The sequence below is a fragment of the Anabrus simplex genome, chromosome X (assembly GCF_040414725.1).
Source record: "Anabrus simplex isolate iqAnaSimp1 chromosome X, ASM4041472v1, whole genome shotgun sequence".
Taxonomy (NCBI): domain Eukaryota; kingdom Metazoa; phylum Arthropoda; class Insecta; order Orthoptera; family Tettigoniidae; genus Anabrus; species Anabrus simplex.
Genome location: NC_090279.1, coordinates 145,254,667 through 145,269,200, shown reverse-complemented (window position 1 = coordinate 145,269,200; position 14,534 = coordinate 145,254,667). Strand labels below are relative to the sequence as shown.

General features: G+C 37.9%; 1 protein-coding gene across 1 annotated transcript in view; it reads right to left on the bottom strand.

Annotated features, from left to right (window-relative positions):
• The window catches only part of bi (T-box transcription factor bifid), a 498,179-nt gene that overhangs the window by 363,155 nt on the left and 120,490 nt on the right, over positions 1–14,534 (bottom strand). The gene's annotated exons all lie outside the window — the stretch shown is intronic.

Below are 14,534 nucleotides of genomic sequence, written 5' to 3'. Positions count from 1 at the left end.
CATTAGAATCTGATTCCAGCCATTGCCGTCTTCGTCTCCCTCAACTTCTCTTAACATCCATGGCCGAGTCCATTATTCTCCTAGGTAACATATTCTCCTCATTTCCCTCACATGACCCACCTACTAAAGCCTGTATCTACTCATTCCGAGTACTCTCCTTCCATTGTTCCCACCTGTTTGTACCAACGATTATTCTCACTACTTTCAAGTCTGTTACATCTAACTTATGAATAAAATATCCTGAGTCCACCCAGCTTTCACTCCCGTAAAACAAAGTTGCTCTGAAAACAGACCGGCGTAAAGATAGTTTCGTTCAGGAGCTGATTTATCTCTCACAAAATACTGAGAGCTCACTGCATTAGCTTTATGCACCTTGATTCAATCTCACTTACTATGCTACCATCCTAGGAGAACAACACACATTCTAAATACTTGAAATTATCTTCCAGTTTTGCATACCCAAGCTGAGATTCAATTCTCTAAGGTTTTTCACCCAATGACATCACTTTAGTCTTAATAATAATAATAATAATAATAATAATAATAATAATAATAATAATAATAATACGTTTACATACACACAAAAATAGGACATTGCAAATGTATCTCTGAATCGCATGCACGAATTTTGTATGCAAAACCAGAAGGAAAATTACAGGCCCAAAACTCTCAGGCGAACAATACAGACCCAGAAACAGACAGAAAATCAAAGAAAACACAGACATTGACAAGGAAAAGGAAACAGCATATGAACCGACCATCCCATTCTATCAACAAGAATACCGACTGGATGATATTGAAGTCATAGGAATAATGGTTGGCGTAAATCATTTAACCTCAATCAATCAGGCATTAATAAAAGAAATTGCGGCGACTGTCTTGAGATATTCCATCGAAATCCTGAAGAACCTTACCTCCCAAACTTTTTAATGCAACAGCGTACAGTATGTTGAATGTGCTAACCAACTCACAATTACTTTTAATATTCATGTTGTCTTTTTCTATACTTTTTTCATCAGGGGCAATCTCCAGTTGGGGAAAGTCGATAAAAAATAAATAAATAAATAAATAAATAAATAAATAAATAAATAAATAAATAAATAAATAAATAAATAAATAAATAAATAAATAAATAAATTAAACCACATTGAAAATTCTGATTAAAATATTATCGGCACGTCACTAGTTCGAACCCTGGCAGACTTACGAAATGTAGAATTCTATGAAAACAGGAAAGGCTGTATGAAATGAATCGGTAAAATAAACAAGAGCTTAAATTGGCAAAATTAAGAGAATAGTTTATCTAAAACAGGGTGATAAAAGGAGAAATCTGTGTCATCACTTTCCTAATCACGTTGTAGGCTAATAAGAAGAGAAAGATTTATAAGCTATACAGTATATACCAGTGAAGAAATGTTTGTACAATACATTATGCGTTAGTATCGATTTGAGAGGTTTTTGTTTTTACGAACAGTTTGACAACAGGAAATCTTATCTGTAGGAGGTGGGGAGGAAGATGCCGCTCGAATAGTTCCTTGAAGCGGGGAATTTCGGTCACGAGTTTGACGGCTGAACTAGTCTCACCGGCCGTTACTCACATGGCCTGGTCTCGACGAGCAAGCTGCCGTAGAGGAGGCCTTGGAACTCCTAAACTAAATCATGACGTCCCGACTGACTGTCACACTTTTAACTACATCGAACTTTTACAGTAGGTCATGAATCGTTACCTGCGCATATTACAGGAGGCTTTGAAACGTAAACCGATCCTGTTTATTACTCTGTCAAATTACGCTGTAGAATTCTTGGGAAAAAATGATTTGTCGTCAGGATAATTATGAAAGAGGGAAGCGTTACTGATTTCAATAAAATTTAGACAATAATTGGATAGAATCACGTTTTAATCAACAACCACGCATGAAATGAATGATGAATAATTTATAACCTTAACCTTTTTTTTTTTACTATCTTCAGACAACGAATATTTTCACCAGAAACAAAACGAAGTTTACTTCTTCTGTTCCCTCCCTGCTTAAAGAGTCCATCACAGGAGGCAGTGCTTATTCATTTTAATACAACCTAAAGACAATTAACTAAAAAAATATATAATTAAGCTTTATTTTCACTCTAAACTTTGAGGACTTTATTGAGGTACAGAACTCATACATTGCCGTAAAGATCTGAGGAAGAGATCCCATATCGACTAGTATTGATCTCAGAAGCGCATGTTATGATTCATTTCAACTTGAAGTTGGGAATAAATAAATGAGTCACTGTTTCACGGTTTTAGTAGAAGATGGATAAATAATTACAAAATCGAATGACAAAGAAGAGCTGAGAATTATTTGGCACTTCACATTCCAGACATGGAAGTATATTACAATAAGCAGACGATGTGGACAGACTTTGTTTTTACTTATTTAATATAAGAGGTTTGAACTAAACGAGGCCACGGAATTAGCTGCAAAGAGAGGATTATAGAGGCATTTTACAAGAGGTTTGTAAACTATACGCTGAAAGGCATAAGAGTTTATATGTAAGTTTATGTATGTAATGTATATATGTATGTCACACTCTCACGCAACCGTTAAGGAATATCGAGCATTCAGTCTGTGTAAAACACTGATCTGCTAGGTTAACGGAACGAGGAATTAATAATAATAATAATAATAATAATAATAATAATAATAATAATAATAATAATAATAATCTGGGGCCGACGACCTTCGATGTTAGGCCCCTTAAAACAACAAGCATCATCATCAATAATAATCTCACTCAAAATATTTTAAATAAAAAGTTTATCTCTCGAAATGCAAAAATTAGACATTATCAAACCATAATTTGACCTGAAGCATCATATGCAGCAGAATATTCAACACTTCCAAAGGATAGCCTGTTAGAAAAAATGGCAATTAACGAAAGGAGGATTATCCAAAAAATTCTTGGCCCCAATCTCAAAGATGATATTAACAGACTTTGGAGCAACTTAGAAATATACTCCCACACAGAAAAGTTATCAAGCGTAATCTGGAAAAGGAGGATAACTTTTTACGCTCACCTCTTCAGATTGCCAGCTGAAGGAATTTTTAAACGTTTGATATCCTACTTCAGAAGTCTCCTTGGTTGGTGGAGATCGATAAGGATATTTTAAAGCATGGAATATCAGAAACAGACATTCAACTCCGAGCACCAATCAAACACAAACTTAGACATTCCCAACTCGACTGAAGCATTCTGATGCATGGATGAAAACCTGGTGAGGCCCCAAGAAGACAAACAGTTGAGATCTCGCGGTCCTTAGACTCCCTAACGATGAATAATAATAATAATAATAATAATAATAATAATAATAATAATAATAATAATAATAATAATAATAATAATAATAATAATAAATTATCAAGTCGGTCCCTGCGCTTGTATCTCCACTTCTAGCCCTCGTAAAACCCGAAGATGTCTTTGGAACATCTCGAAAGATATCTTGGGCAGCTTCGCAGTTGATTTTAGCTCTCTACGCAGACTAATTTACCCGAGTGGGAGTAACGGTATATAAATAACAATAAATAACGCTGTAATGTATTCGAAATGTCGTCATCCTGTATACGATGTTCCTAAAATAACGACAGGGTTCAAAAGGACAAAAACATTAATAATAATAATAATAATAATAATAATAATAATAATAATAATAATAATAATAATAATAATAATAATAATAATAATAATAATAACAGAGTTATGCAATATGCAAATGATACCAGTAGTTACTGGGCTGTCGGAATTTTTCCGTCATACTTAAAGCATTCTCATCTAACCAACAGAACAACAAAAACCGGGAATCGAACTCAAATTAACTGGAGGGTCAATGTCACAGGAGACTAGATCAGTCTCTTAACCTAAACGCTGTTGAACATTTTAATACACAGGGCTTCGTCATACAATTAAAATGTAAGAATCTAGGGATAAAGTGTTTCTTTAAATGCTGCATGGTATGTGACAAATAACCAGATTCCTGCGTGGCTCAGGCGGCAGCGCACCGGCCTCTCACCGTTGGGTTCCGTGGTTCAAATCCCGATCACTCCATGTGAGATTTGTGCTGGACAAAGCGGAGGCGGGATACGTTGTTCTCCGGGTACTCCGGCTTTCCTTGTCATGTTTCATTCCAGAACCACTCTCCAATATCATTTCATTTCATCTGTCAGTCATTATTATTGCCCCAGAAGAGTGCGATAGGCTTCGGCAGCCGACACAGTTTCTATTCCCGCCGCTAGATGGAGGCTTCATTTATTCCTGACCCGGTCGAATGATTGGAGACAGGCTGTGGATTTTTTAAATCACTGAACACGTTCGTAAACCTGCTCAATTTTTTTTCTCAACACTGATAATTGTTTCTGGTGCAACATATTATGAACTTGCGACTTAAAAACCAAAACCTCCCGCCGACTGAAACGTCGTCTCCTCAAGACATATTACTCCCAGCAACTGATTTTGAAGGTGTACAAGGAGGATTAATTTTAATTAGTATCTGTGTCTTAGTTTTAGTGTATCCTCAATCTTGAAAACCTGTTGAAGTGCTTTCTCTTTCAATATAAAGGAAATCAGTGCAAACAAATTGTAGATTTACGTAATCAAAGGTGTGGTATTTAGTGTCACGGCTTCACCGATTTCCTGTTAGCAACTAAACAGATAAATGGGAACAATTCGACTTGATACTAACTAACAATATGTTATAAATTGCACTCTAACTGACATCCATGCAGGGTCCTCTGGGAAAGACCTCCCTCTAGCAATATCCTTAGATGGTTGTATTTTTTTTTTCACTCTGTGTTCACTACTATATTTCGGTGAGCGATGAAGTATATCTTACAAAAAGGGTTAAACTGCAACATCATTAAAAAATGATAGAAGTAACATTTGAATAATTAAACAAGGAATGTTTATGACACAGAAAGTAACATTTATACTGGAATGGACGCGAATAAAGCATGAAGAGATTCGCAGGTGGAAAACTTTTAATCGGCTTCAAGAGAGTGAAAGCTACTGTACACTGGAAAACTTGGAGTGCGAGAACATAATTTCGCCCCGAGAAGGATTTAACACTTCACTGTGTTGTATTTAGATCAGAACACTCATTTTCAGATTCATATGAAAGGATAAACAGAGTTACAAAAGAGATACTGATAATATTCTGTGTTTCTTGCCTTAAAACATGCTAACCAAAACACCTAGCTGATGAAGGAACGGACAACTTTTAAAAGCTGCCTTCGAGATCAACTTCATTATTAACTTTACTGAATTAAAAGTTGAGTTAAAAAGTGCGAAACAATGTTCTCAAAATAACGCCAGTCAAGCAAATTGTTTCTGCTGGCGGCGCGTGAGGGAATTCAGCGTAGGCCATGGTAGAAACAGTTGACTGTACTTAAACACTGACGAGGAAAGCAGGGGGCTTAGAAAGATGCCACCAAAGAAGACCAGTCCTGGAATTTTTATTATGAAATGTTATTCCATTAAAACTGCAAAGAACTTAAGTGATAGATTCAAGAAATTCAATATCATTTCTTTAAAACATATAATAACATCCTCTTCATTGAAAGAAAGTAGGATTTTAAGAATGATTCTCGGACCAGAAAGATGTGCTGTTACATACCGATTACGCAGCAATAAAGAAGTATATAAAAATACAGCAGGGCTCCAGATACAGTAAGAAAACGAAGGGTTAGATTCTTTGGACATATTTCAAGAATGCCTGACGACAGACTCACTAAGATTATTTTTTAACCATTTCAACAAACCCATGATTTGTTAACACCAAGAATGATCTGCAAGAAATGAACGTCATGGATCAAGACATCCTTAACAGAACCACTTTCAGGTATACATTTGAGGGGTTCCTGGTGCCAGAAACAGCAACCAAGAAGAAACAACATTGGACGGCTGAAAAGCAAGAAAATGAAGGAAAACTGGTGCCAAAGAAAAGTAAAATCATGAGGAGTTACTTACTTGGTCTATAGTTGGCCAAAATCGAGCATGAATGAACATCAAAATAAATTTATATAATTTTTATGAAATTAACAGTGTTCTGACTACTCCTGGAACTTCTTATCTTTCTTTCGGAAAGTTATTTAATTCAATATTCTAAGAATGTAAAGGTTAGATTAATAAAACTTGTTAATTTACTGCTTGAAGATAAACTCAAAACAAATGAATTTAAATTTTAAAATGAACAGTATTCTATTACCTCCCTTCTACTTGTTTCGATTGCTGGTGCGTGGTAGATCATCCTAGACCGAACATACGCCATGACAAGTAGATGACTGCCCTTTCACGTCGGCAAGAAGATCAGGGGAGGCTTACAGAGTTGCCACCAAAACCGATCTATCATGGTTTTTTTGAACATTACGATGAACTGTTCCGTAAACAATATAAGGGTTAGATTAAAGAAACTTGAATATTGACTGATTTCAGGGAAATCAATGGATTTACATTTTTAAAACTGCCAGACAAAATGAAATGAAATGTCATGTGGTCTCTGGAGAGGCCAGGTGCAGGTTTTTTATTTTACTCTCGTAGGCGACTTGCGCGTCGTGATGAGGATGAAATGTTGATGAAGACGGCACATACACCCAGTTCCCGTGCCAGGGTACTTAACCAATTATGATTAAAATTCCCGACCCTGCCGGGAATCGAACCCGGGACCCCTGTGACCAAAGGCCAGCAAGCTAACCATTTAGCCATGAAGCCGGACAACTGCCAGACTTTTTTTAAGTAATGTATGCCAGATAATTGTTTCTGATTTTGGTGTAAGGTATATATCGTAGCCCGAAGTGATGCCAAGGCAATTACAGTCGACTGTTCTTTCATACTGAAGAGGAATGCAGGGGCTTAAAGGGATGCCACCTAAGACAAATCTTGAAATTTCGTAGCATAACGACGAGATGATATTCTATTTGATATACAATAAATGTAAGAGTTAGATTATAAAGGAAGCCAAGTATTAAAAACGCTAGTAATTTCACGATTGAAAAAACCTAAGACTTAAAGAACTTAGAGCCTCTGTTTTCAGCTAACAATATCGCAGTAAAATACACTCAAATTTAAAAAAAGCTTGCTTTTGGTGGGAGGTAGTTCATTGCAAGCGAAACTGACGTCAGGGCAATCAGATGACTATGGTTCCACATGCAGGAGGCTTAGAGAGACGAAACTGAACACTACTCCTGGAAATTGTCATAGAATGACTTGCTATTCATTCATTTTCAGATACACGTTTTTAAAAATAAAAAAATTGGATCAATATTCATGTTTCTGTTCTACAAATGATTATTGTAAGTAGTTCGCTATGCTTGCACACTGGAGGTGCTTAATTACATAATCTGAAAAAAATGACAAAACCGACTAAACATATATAATTTTATCCCTACGGGATCACACTCTGAATATATAACCTGTTCGAGGTCATTCAAAATCCGGTCGGAACTCGTTCATTATCAGCTAAAATATAATCTTTGATAGTGCAACATTTTTCAAGGATTGCACGCCCCAGAAATTCTGATTTAAATTTGAGATATTCACGTATTCCCAACCGGGTATGGAGCCAGGATCTATGTTATTGTACATAAATTAATGTGTATAATGGTTTACACTTTATAACGGTGGCTAAATTAATTTCTTCACGGACAAACGAGAGTATTAGTTCATCAACAGAGTAATTATCAATTGATTTCAAACCTTTCGACATTGTTAGAATAGAATCATGGTCGGTCAAGTTAATCTTGGCAGGATATTGAGGAAAATCTTGGCGAAATGTCCGGATATCCTGCAGTTTGCAATTCATCACACGTAAAATATCCCATTAAATAAATTAATATGGCTCGTGTGAATATCAATCCAAACAGAAATGAAATGGCGTATGGCTTTTACTGCCGGGAGTGTCCGAGGACATGTTCGGCTCGCCAGATGCAGGTCTTTTGATTTGACACCCGTAGGTGACCTGCGCGTCGTGATGAGGATGAAATGATGATGAAGACGACACATACACCCAGCCCCCGTGCCAGCGAAATTAACCAATTAAGGTTAAAATTCCCAACCCTGCCGGGAATCGAACCCGGGACCCCTGTGACCAAAGGCCAGCACGCTAACCATTTAGCCATGGAGCCGGACAATCCAAACAGAAATTCATATCATATCTATGTCAATGCTATCCATCCTTCTTCTTCTTTTAACGTTGAAAATATTTCTTACCAGACAAAGTAGAGGTCCCCATACATCGAAATACGTAAAATTAAGTAATTACCTCAATTGTGCGGAACGTTGAAGGGCTACAGGGCCCGGAAAAGTTTCAAATTGTGAGTCTTGGATAGAGCTATCAACTAGGAAAGTAAATTTCAAAATTCACTCCCGGCCTAAATGCAGTTCCGGAAAAACACCATCAAATCGCTTGTTTCTTTACTCGTTTTCTTTTCTTATTCAAACCCTAGCCAAATTAACTTGTTTACATAATTCTTTCTGTAATGAGTTCCTTGGTTCAATACCCTCAGGTGTAGTTTGCTTTTTTTGACAAATGTCCGTACCGAATGTAATTATAAGGGCTTAAGTGAATCTCTGCATTTACCCACATTAGCGCTCGTAGTGGTGCTTAAGTGAAACAATGCATTTACTCACATTAGCGCTCGTAGTGGTGCTTAAGTGAAACAATGCATTTACTCACATTAGTGCTCGTAGTGGTGCTTAAGTGAAACAATGCATTTACTCACATTAGTGTTCGTAGTGGTGCTTAAGTGAAACAATGCATTTACTCACATTAGCGCTGGTAGTGGTGCTTAAGGGAAACAATGCATTTACTCACATTAGCGCTGGTAGTGGTGCTTGAGTGAAACAATGCATTTACTCACATTAGTGCTCGTAGTGGTGCTTAAGTGAAACAATGCATTTACTCACATTGGCGCTGGTAGTGGTACTTAAGGGAAACAATGCATTTACTCACATTAGCGCTGGTAGTGGTGCTTAAGTGAAACAATGCATTTACTCACATTAGCGCTCGTAGTGGTGCTTAAGTGAAACAATGCATTTACTCACATTGGCGCTGGTAGTGGTACTTAAGGGAAACAATGCATTTACTCACATTAGCGCTGGTAGTGGTGCTTAAGTGAAACAATGCATTTAGTCACATTAGTGCTCGTAGTGGTGCTTAAGTGAAACAATGCATTTACTCACATTAGCGCTCGTAGTGGTGCTTAAGTGAAACAATGTATTTACTCACATTAGCGCTGGTAGTGGTGCTTAAGTGAAACAATGCATTTACTCACATTAGCGCTCGTAGTGGTGCTTGAGTGAAACAATGCATTTACTCACATTAGCGCTGGTAGTGGTGCTTAAGTGAAACAATGCATTTACTCACATTAGTGCTGGTAGTGGTGCTTAAGTGAAACAATGCATTTACTCACATTAGCGCTCGTAGTGGTGCTTAAGTGAAACAATGCATTTACTCACATTAGCGCTGGTAGTGGTGTTTAAGTGAAACAATGCATTTACTCACATTAGCGCTCGTAGTGGTGCTTAAGTGAAACAATGCATTTACTCACATTAGCGCTGGTAGTGGTGCTTAAGTGAAACAATGCATTTACTCACATTAGCGCTCGTAGTGGTGCTTAAGTGAAACTTTGCATTGACTCACATTAGCGCTCGTAGTGGTGCTTAAGTGAAACAATGCATTTACTCACATTAGCGCTCATAGTGGTGCTTAAGTGAAACAATGCATTTACTCACATTAGCGCTCGTAGTGGTGCTTAAGTGAAACAATGCATTTACTCACATTAGCGCTGGTAGTGGTAGACAAAAGGCAAACTGCTAATCTAATCGACCGGATAACGATGATTAAGGAAAGGCTTGCAATTTTTAGGAATAAAGAAAGAATATATTCTCATATTTTTTAATATTTAATTTAAGTTACCTAAAATTCGTAGTTAGGATGTTCTCAACATTGACTTGCTTTCCTTTTTTGAGACGTCACAGTGCCGGAATTTTTCCCTGTCTATTTTAACGTGCTAATAAATTTATAGAAATGGTTCTCCTATACTCATGGATTACGGGAGGCTAGCCCACAACGGGCTGAGCTACACCCTGTATATAGAACGTATCGTGTTTCCCAAGTCTACTGGCTCCAGAAGACATAATCTCGTCCTTCTCCTTCCATTTCCCCGGGAGGCATCTTAAGTGTTCTCCACGCTGCTCCGTCTCTCTCTGAATTAGCTGCATCGAGAAATTTTTAATCGTAATTTCGTAATTAGTAAAAAAGAAGGTGGACCCTATCGCATTACATCATTATGGAAAACAAACAGACACGAGAGTTTTGTTGCTCTTTCAGGAGAGCTGCAAGAATGAGAGAAGGAGCATAATAATAATAAGTGAAGCATGAAGAGAGACAGAGAGAGTCCAGAAATTATAGGTTCTAGATGTTTGAGAATACAAATTATAGGCTGCATGATCATGCACTGGAGCCTGGGCGATACTTTAGCGAGATTACGTGTTAAACAAGGTTCCCCTCTCTTCTACCTCACCCTACACTCTAGATGTATTAATTCAAAAACCTTACCTCAACACTCATCTGCTTTAAATGTTTGTTGATTTTACAGATAACAACTTATACCCAATATCAATACAGCAATCAATATGACGCGCATCAATTATGGTGTTTTTTTACGTTTCTACTTTTTTGAATTGATAATTAGATCAACAACTATCATTAAGTGAAGGCAAGGTGCAATAGAATATTTGGTCAAGATAAATTAAATATAAAACAAAAAAGCAATGATAAGTTCCTTTTAGGAAACTATCATAACAGGTTTCAAAGAAGTCTAAGCCCCCTGTACTCACGAAACAGTCAAGGTTTCTTTATATCCGGTTGACCTGATGTGATGTCACTGCAATGCGGAACAATATAGGTGTATGTGTGGGAGGGGGGGGGGAGGGGTTAAACTTACTTTCTAGGCTACATCAGCCACTAAGGGAAAAATAATTTTGCCATAAGCATTTTTAAATTCAAGTAGTTTAAAAGATGGAACCTATTTTTGTGTTTTGCATACTACCAAATATTTTTCACTTATAAATATTTCTTGAAAACATGTCTTATTATTGAAAGTGAAAATCCACAGCCTGTTTCCAGTCATTCGACCAGGTCAGGAATGGAATGAATAAAGCCCCCATCTAGCGGCGAGGATAGGAATTGTGCCGGCTGTCGAAGCCTGTCGCACTCCTCCGGGGCAATGATCAATGACTGACAGACGGAATGAAGTTATAGAGTATTTCTGGAATGGAATATGACAGGGAAAACCGGAGTACCCGGAGAAAAACCTGTCTCGCCTCCGCTTTGTTCAGCACAAATTATTATTATTATTATTATTATTATTATTATTATTATTATTATTATTATTATTATTATTATTTGCTAGCTGTTTTACGTCGCACCGACACAGATAGGTCTCATGGCGACGATGGGACAGGAAAGGGCTAGGAGTGGGAAGGAAGCGGCCGTGGCCTTAAGTAAGGCACAGCCCCAGCATTTGCCTGGTGTGAAAATGGGAAACCACAGAAAAACATTTTCAGGGCTGCCGACAGTGGGGTTCGAACCTACTATCTCCCGAATACTGGATACTGGCCGCACTTAAGCGACTGCAGCTATCGAGCTCGGTATTATTATTATTATTATTATTATTATTATTATTATTATTATTATTATTATTATTATTATTATTATCATCATCATATGGTAAACTGTACGTGAAACAGGAAAACGTGAAAAAACATAAATACTTCACAACAGACTGGTATGCCTTTCAGCGTTCAGTCTGCAAGTCTTCGCGAATTTACTAAATGCCTCCACAATGCTCTGTTTGTAACTTTTTTTTTTCAATTTGCTTTACGTCGCAAAGACAAAGATAGGTCTTATGGCGACAATGGAATAGGTGAGCCTAGGAGTGGGAAGGAAGCGGCTATGGCCTTAATTAAGGTACTGCCCCTGGTGTGAAAATGGGAAAAAACGGAGAACCATCTTCAGGTCTGCCGACAGTGGGGTTCGAACTCACTATCTCCGGAATGGAAGCTCACAGCTGCGCAGCCCTAACCGTACAGCGAACTCGCCCGGTGTGTAACTAGTTCTGTGGCTTCGTTTAGTTGTATACCTCTTGTCTCTAAATAATTAGAAACAGTCTAAACATCGTCGTTTTGATCTCCCTCTACTTCTCTTACCCTCCATGACCGAGTCCATTATTCTCGTAAGCAGCCCCAACACCGAAGCCGGTTTTTGTGTACAGCTTCATTTCAAGTACCCTCCTGCCATTATTTCTATCAATTTATAGAAGCAATCATCTCGCTACTTTCATGTCTGAAAACACGAACACTGAGCTAAAGTATGTTACTCACTTTTAAAAATAGAAGGATAATGTATAATATATAATGTTCACCGTCCGCTCCACTAACTATTTTGACAGTTTTCAGGGACGCCGAGGTGCGGGAATTTTGTCTCGCAGGAATTCTTTCACGAACCCGAAAATCTACCATCTCGAGGTCAGTGTGTCTGACCATCTTAAGATACCACTGGACTGACCCGGGATCGAATCCGCGAACTTACGCCCAGAAGGCCAGCGCTTCTACCGTCTGAACCACAGAACCTGGCGAAGAGAAGAATGTCATATTCGAATAATGCATTTAATAACCTCGTTGGTGTTTAATAAAAAAATATGCCAGTATTTAGATAAGTGATCTCCATTGCATTGTCATACTTCATGTCTGCATAGGTGTATGGTCAGTGTAGCAGCCTTCGCTTCAGAGAGTTCTCGGTTCCATTCCCGTTCAGGTCGGGGATTTTAGCAGTGTTTGACTGATTCTTTTCGCTCTGGGACTGGGTGTTTGTGTTTGTTTTCAAACACACGAGTTCATATATACAGCACACTTCAAACCACCACCGAGTGACGCAATAAGGAATATATCCTTCCATATGAGGTTGGCATCAGGAAGGCCACACGGCCGTAAATCTGGGCCAAATTCACAAGTAGTGCTCACACCAAAATAATTATGAAAAAGACAAGATAATAATAATAAGAATAATAATAATTTTGGCTTTACGTCCCACTAACTCACTTTTACGGTTTTCGTAGACGCCGAGGTGCCGGAATTTAGTCCCGCAGGAGTACTTTTACGTGCTAGTAAATCTACCGGCACGAGGCTGACGTATCTGAGCACCTTCAAATTCCTTCGGACTGAGCCAGGATCGAACCTGCCAAGTTTAGGTCAAAAAAAGGCCTACGCCTCAACCATCTGAGCCACTCAGTCCGGCAAGCCAGGAAGAAGAAGAAGACTGATATATATCATGCAGGATCACTAAACTGCGTGATGACATGATATTATGATGAAGAAAATGAGGAATAGAATGGCTCATATCATTGGAAGAATGACAATCGCGATGTAGAATATTACGGCGTACTTCATCGTCAAGGATACCAACCAAACGACGCGGAAGAATTTGGCCAGATTTATGATTACAACATGGATATGCTGTATGGTTTTACCGTACTCAGTTTCTCGGCACCATTGTAAACATGACAACCAGTGTTCGTCTACATATACCAGGATGCTAAAAGAACTCCGCTACATGGAAAAGCTTAGAATTGTGAATATGAACGCGCACTCTCGTCCTTTGAGCTCAAAAACATATCCATGATTCTGTACTTTTTTGTGTACCGGAGAAAATGTACAAGTTAAAAGTATTTTCGGTGAAGAAGAAGTATCAAGTATCTTCGTATCATGGAGAATATCAAAGTATTGTAGATGCTATAGCAAATAAAAAAATACATTATCTACATACAGTTTGTAGTTGTGTTCTTTGCAGCTCTTCTCCCAACAATACAACGGACTCTTGTTACCATGGAAACGGACCTTCGTAAAATCTGGGAGTCTAAGCCTCCTATCGTAAGAGTATGAAGCTTGAGTCTCGAATGTACGTTATATTCTAAGGGGCTTAGTGGTCACAGAGAGGCATGCTGTAAAGAATGCTTTGATTCATTGATGACGGAAGTGATCAAATTATCGTATGCCAGCGGCAGGCGACATGATATTCCCTCCCCTCTTACCCATTTCTGATCGCCACGACCTACGATTCTTGGTGCAAGGACACGCACCTCTGATTGGACAACAATTCGTTAACATGAAAGAACTTTTAAAAATTACATTTTAATTTAACATAGGCCTATTTTTTTTGAAAAATGTCTGTAAGAACGTAAGAAATATTTCTTTGTACTGAGGGGTAAATATAAAAATCTCATCTGTCTTATAAATTATTTCAAAGCCGACGTTACATACAATCCATCTTCAGATTCACACCAGACTTGTACAGTTGAAAAAAAATACCTAAATTTGATTATTTTGTAATTGTTCCTCTGTGTCCCAGTTTCTTTGAAAGAATGAACAACTATAACTTATATTCTTAATGATATGCCACTCTAGTGCGTTGACCATTGCATATCTAAACAATTACAGCGCTGTGA